At 44.9% G+C, this 6,194-nt stretch overlaps 1 pseudogene; it reads left to right on the top strand.

Moving 5' to 3' along the window:
- The first annotated feature begins 3,213 nt into the window (after positions 1 to 3,213).
- Positions 3,214 to 3,606, top strand: LOC138425156 (protein C19orf12 homolog pseudogene; annotated as a pseudogene).
- Positions 3,607 to 6,194: the final 2,588 nt, after the last annotated feature.

Here is a 6,194-nt window from a genome sequence, read left to right as displayed (position 1 = left end):
TGTTTGAGTTTCCTGAGCAATACAGCAAATTCCTGTTGACTATCTATTTTACATATGGTAATGTGAGTTTCCATGTTACTCTTTCCATACATCTCACCCTCTTCTCCCCTCTTCCCATGTCCATAAATCTATTCTCTATGTCTGTTTCTCCATTGCTGCCCTGTAAATAAAGTCTTCAGAACCATTTTTCTACATTCCATATATGTGTGTTAGAATACGATATTTATCTTTCTCTTTCTGACTCACTTCACTCTGTATAATAGGTTCTAGGTTCATCCAGCTTATCAGAACTGACTCAAATGCATTCCTTTTTATGGCTGAGTAATATTCCATTGTGTATATGTACCACAGCTTCTTTATCCATTCATCTGTCAATAGGCATCTAGATTGCCTCCATGTTCTAGCTATTGTAAATAGTGCAACAATAAACAATGAGATACATGTGTCTTTTTCAACCCTATTTTCCTCAGGGTATATGCCTAGGAGTGGGATTGCTGGGTCATATGGTGGCTTTATTCCTAGTTTATTAAAGAATCTCCATACCATCTTCAACAGTGTCTGTATCAATTTACATTCCCACCAACAGTGCAAGAACATTCCCTTTTCTCCACACCCTCTCCAGCATTTATTGTTTGTAAACTTTTTGATGACGGCCATTCTGACTGCTGTGAGGTAATATTTCACTGTGGTTTTGATTTGCATTTCTCTAATAATGAGTGATGTTGAGCATCTTTCCATGTTCGTTAGCCATCTGTATGTCTTCTTTGGAGAAATGTCTGTTTAGGTCTTATTCCCACTTTTTGATTGGGTTGTTTGTTTTCCTGGTATTGAGTTGTATGAGCTGCTTGTATATTTTCGAAATTAATCCTTTTTCAGTTGTTACATTTGCTATTATTTTCTCCCATTCTGAGGGTTGTCTTTTCACCTTGCTTATAGTTTCCTTTGCTGTGCAAAAGCTTTAACGTTTAACCAGGTTGCACTTGTTTACTTTTGTTTTTATTTCCATTACTCTAGGAGGTGGGTCACAGAGGATCTTGCTTTGATTTATGTCATCGAGTGTTCTGCCTATGTTCTCCTCTAAGAGTTTTACAGTTTCTAGTATTACAGCAGAAAGATTCTTTACCATTAGTGCCACCTGGGAAGCCCAAATATTGAACACTGTTGTTGCTATTCAGTTGCCAAGTCGTGTCTGACTCTTTGCAACCTCATGGACTGCAGCACACCAGGCCTCTCTCTCCCTCACCATCTCCTGGAGTTTGCCCAAGTTCATGTCCATTGCATCAGTGATGCCATCCAGCCATCTCATCCTCTGATGCCCTCTTCTCCTTCTGCCCTCAATCTTTCCCAGCATCAGGGACTTTTCCAATGAGTCAGCTGTTCACATCAGATGACTGAAATACTGGAGTTTCAACTTCAGGATTAGTCCTTCCAAAAAGTATTCAGGGCTGATTTTCCTTTAAGATTGACTGGTTTGATCTCCTTGCTGTCCAAGCTCCTCTCAGGAATCTTCTCCAGCACCAGAGATCTAAGGCATCAATTCTTTGGTGCTCTGCCTTCTTTACAGTCCAGCTCCCAACACCGAATGCAACCACTGGGAAGACCATAGACTTGAATCTTGACTATATGGACGTTTATCAGCAAGGAATGTCTCTGCCTTTCAACACACTAGGTTGTCGTAGCTTTCCTGCCAAGAGGCAGAGGTCTTCTGATTTTATTACTGCATCACCATCCATAGTGATTTTAGAGCCCAAGAGGAAATCTGACACTACGTCCAGCTTTTTCCCTTCTATTTGCCATGAAGTAATGGGGACGGATGCCATGGTCTTAGTTTTTTTAATATGAGTTTTAAGCCAGCTCTTTCACTCTCCTCCTTCATCCTCATCAAGAGGCTCTTTAGTTCCTCTTTGCTTTCTGCCATTATAATGGTATCATCTGCATATCTGAGGTTGTTGATGCTTCTCCTCCTTATATTGATTCCACCTATATTGAACATAGTGTCGCTATAATACATGAGCTATTACTATAAACCATTGGGACATTAAAAAAGAAACTAACAGGACAGAGAGGATGCATCTTCTAATCAGGATTTCCTTGTAACATATTCAAAAAGGAAGCCCTATGGGCATTTCATTAGGTTCTCAAGTCTGATAAGCTCTTTTTGGAAATCTGGTGTACACCTTTGGATACTTTGTGATTGTATTTAATTTTTTAAAAAATTTTATTGGAGTATAGTGTCTTCCCAGGTGGCTTCCCAGGTGTTTCAGTGGTAAAGAAACTGCCTGCCATAGCAGGAGACACAAGAAATCCAGGATCCATCCCTGGGTTGGGAAGATCCCCTGGAGAAGGAAATGAAAACCCAGTCCAATATTCCTGTCTGGAAAATCACATGGACAGAAGAGCCTGGCAGACAACAGTCCATAGGGCTGCAAAGGGTCAGACACGACTGAGCACGTGTATACATGCCCGTACACACACACACACACACACACACACACAGTGTCTTTACAATGTTGTGTTACTTTCTGCTGTACAGAAAAGTCAATCAGGTATATGTGCAAATATAGCCCCTGTTTTTTTGGATTTTCTTCCCATTTAGTTCACCACAAAGCACTGAGTAGAGTTCCTGTGCTATGCAGTAAGTTCTCGTTAGGTATCTATTTCACACCTAGGATCAATGGTGTATATACATCAATTCCACATGGCAGTGAATCTTGACGTCTGACATGCTTTGTATGGATAGGAAATAGGCAAATAAAGTGGGAAATCATTGAAATATTTTGGGATGGATACAAGATATGATCACAAAGGAATGGGACAGTTTTTCTTGCCTTATAACCTGGAAAATTTCAAAGAAGGAAGGGATACAGCTTGTTGTAATGGATGAGGAGGATCAAGCAGGCATTGAAGGGTGGGAGCAATAAGAAGGGGGAATAAAGGATGCAAATGGTAGCAGGCATTGTAGGTAATTGTCTTCTGTCCTTCGTTGTCCTGGTGAATGTCCAGTCTGAGCAAGGGAAATTAAAGCGCTTCACTGCCCTCTCGCAGGACAGAGTAAAGAACATCAGTGACCACTCTTGATCTGAAGCCCAGGTTCCTATGAAAAATAAAGTCCTTCAGAGGAGTTCGAAGACCATAAAACTGCAGAGGACCCCCAGAGGATCCTGAGAGAATGGGGCCTACGTGCCTAGCACTGACGTCGCAGTGAAAGACACCATGAGGCTGCTGTGTGCTCCGTCTCTCAGAAGAAGATGAAGGCGGCCTTCAAGTACTCCTGGTTGGGTGGCCTAGTTACTGGGACTGTGGCCGTTGTGGGTGGTTTGGTGGGTGGTCCAAAAGGAATAGCTATTGGGGGAGCTGTCGGGGGTTTGTTAGGTGCATGGATGACGAGTGGAAAGTTTAAGCCAGTTCCTCAGATCATAATGGAGCTACCGGCTGACGAACAGGAGAGGCTCTTTAATCAATACCATTGCCATCCTTAGGAACCTGTCCTGGACGAGTGTTGAGCACCTGACCATGCTGGTCATGGGCAATAAGACCCTGCAGGAGCAGCTGGTGGATATGCTGAATAACTATTTCATCAAGGAGCTGGGATCAGAAATGATGTAGGACAAGTAGGCCTCTGCCCATTTGTTATGGTTGATGTATAATTGATTTGCAATGTCATGGTTTTTTGTGGGGTACAGCAAAGATCACTTACTTTTTCTGCACTGATGGATGACCATCCTGGGAGTGCAGTGATACCAGGAGTAAAACGTCGTTTATCCTTTTTATTCTTACTCACTAATCACATCCTTTGAAAAATTCTCAAAATTAATCAGAAAGATAAATAGAACCCAAAGAGTGGACAGAGTAGGGAGGAAACCTGCAGAATATTTCTAGCTCAGGGATTCTTTGATTCTAACATAATTGACTAAATGGCAGAATTCATATAATATAGGCATAATATACTGTAAACTAATAAATGAAAATGTAAGGCAAATTAGAGATAACATTCAAGGAAGCTTGCAGTTTAATCCTTTCTTGGTTCCTTCTGATTTATCTCAAAATGTCTTTTTCTTCTCCATCCAACAATATAGTAAGTTTTAGGTGGGGGACTCATGTTTTACTCATATTTGTATTTGCATCTATGTTTAGCCCAGTGCTCCATCTGTCATATCAGTAAATAAACATTGAGCCAAACTCACTTTCTATTTACAGAGAAGAGTGAAATAGTTTATTACAAAGTGAGTTATTACTTACTCTGACATGATTGCAGGCTTATTCATAAATAATTTAGAAATTCGATTAACTATGTCCTCTTGACTTTTTAAAAGCTATTTGGTATGAATGAACCTTGGTACCAAGCCCCTTGTTATTCTCACACCCACTTAAATGGTTCTTATTTCTGGAGATGATGGTGATCATGGCAAGATATTCACCTTGGGGATCTAGAGATTTTATGCCTGTGGTGGGAGCTCTTTGGGAATAGATATGCTGGAGGTGGGAACACTTTCAGAAAGATGGGGAACTGAGGAGCAGTCTCTTTCCTGCCTGCCTTAGGCTCTAGCAGGTCTTCTCTGGGTTGAGTGAGGGGGATGGAGACTAGTTTCCATCCCAACACTCTGCCCACACTCTGGCCTGCGGAGCTTTTCCCTCTCTGCTTCCTCCATCTCATCCCCTTCCTCTCCTCCTCTGTCACCACTTCAAGTCTCCCTCCTGATCACATGTATGCTTTTCTCTTCACCTGATATATGTCCACCCTCTTCCCTACTAGTCTCTTCCCTTCTTTATAACTGTCACGAGAACCACTTCCTGCACAAGCGTTTCTGAACGTGACCTCACTCAGCACAAGGCGCACTCATAGGTGGTGTTCATCACAACTATGAGTCACGTGCTGTGCTCTGGGGTGGGCACTATTTAAGTGGGCAGGTGGACATTTGGTTGGACTGATTCCCTGAGATGAGAGACCAGGGCTTATGCTTCTGGATGGGGTTTCCTGCAGGGAAAAATCCGCGATCCTCTTGTCCTTTGGGGATACTCTGATAGCAGGCCCCAGGGTCTTCCATGGTCTCTTCTAACAGCCGTGATCGCGTCCTCCGTCATTTTAGCACATGGAATCTCTGGATGCGGGGGAGGTGGGGGTTGGTTATAGCATCCCCTGAGGATGGTGAAATTCCTCCTCAAATCATGTATTCTGTCTTTACTGGCTTAGAGAGAGCCCGAGGACCATTTCCACCAACACTAAACCTGCACGTGTACAGATATAGACACTTCCCTAGAAGTACGGGAGCCTTTCCTGATGGGAGGATCAGCTGCTGAAGGACAAACCTTAAAGACTCTCATGGAGAAATGAACAGCTTGAAGGCTAAACTGACTGACTTTCCAGTGGGCATTCCCATCCTTGGGCCCTGGGGTAACACTCCCCTCCTTCCCTCCCCGCCTGACTCACTGTTCATCTTGCCCTCTCCCCGCACCCCCCAGGTACCTCTTCGCTGCCCCCTTCACTTCCTTATTCCTGAGGGTGGTGAGGAGTGGGTTGAGGGTGGGTGTGACTACAGTGTAGAAAAGAGAAATGAATTTGCCCAACGCTGGTTGTAGCTGTGCATGGGTTGCAGGTAGGGGTAGATGGCAGATCAGTGGAATGGGCAGGTGGCTATCAAGTGAAACCTATAGGTGCCCACTACTTTCCTGCAGCTGCCTCTGATCCTCATGCCCCATACAGCATGGGCCACGGCACCAGGTAGGCCAGGATGACGGCAGACTGCACCAGCAGCCGCGCAGTCCAGAACCGTCACCGCCAGGAGGACACACTCGGCCGAGCCCAGCGCCAGTGATGCGCACAGCTGCGCCAGGCAGCCAGCACACTCCAGCCTCAGCGCCTGGCGGTGCATGTTGGCCAGCAGGGGTGGCATCGTGCTCGTGGTGAAGCCCGTACACCAGGGACAGATGGCAGAGGAAGTAGTACATGGGCGCACAGGTCAGGAGGTAGCAGAGGAGGAGGGCGGAGAGGACATGCTGCCCGGGGAGCCAATCAGAGAAGCCCAGCAGGAGGAAGTGCGTCTCTGTGCTGTGGTTGCCCTAAAGCAGGAAACTTGAGGAAGGCTGGGAAGGACAACACACACAGGGCGATGCATCCCTTACAAGCAAAGGAAAACCCAGACCATGGGAGTGGGGAGGGGGAACGGATGGCAGCACACACACGCTTAGGTGTCCAC

This window comes from Ovis canadensis, chromosome 20 (assembly GCF_042477335.2).
Source record: "Ovis canadensis isolate MfBH-ARS-UI-01 breed Bighorn chromosome 20, ARS-UI_OviCan_v2, whole genome shotgun sequence".
In the NCBI taxonomy this organism is placed as follows: domain Eukaryota; kingdom Metazoa; phylum Chordata; class Mammalia; order Artiodactyla; family Bovidae; genus Ovis; species Ovis canadensis.
Note: the sequence above shows the minus strand (reverse complement) of the source record. Positions and strands in the feature narration are given on the sequence as shown.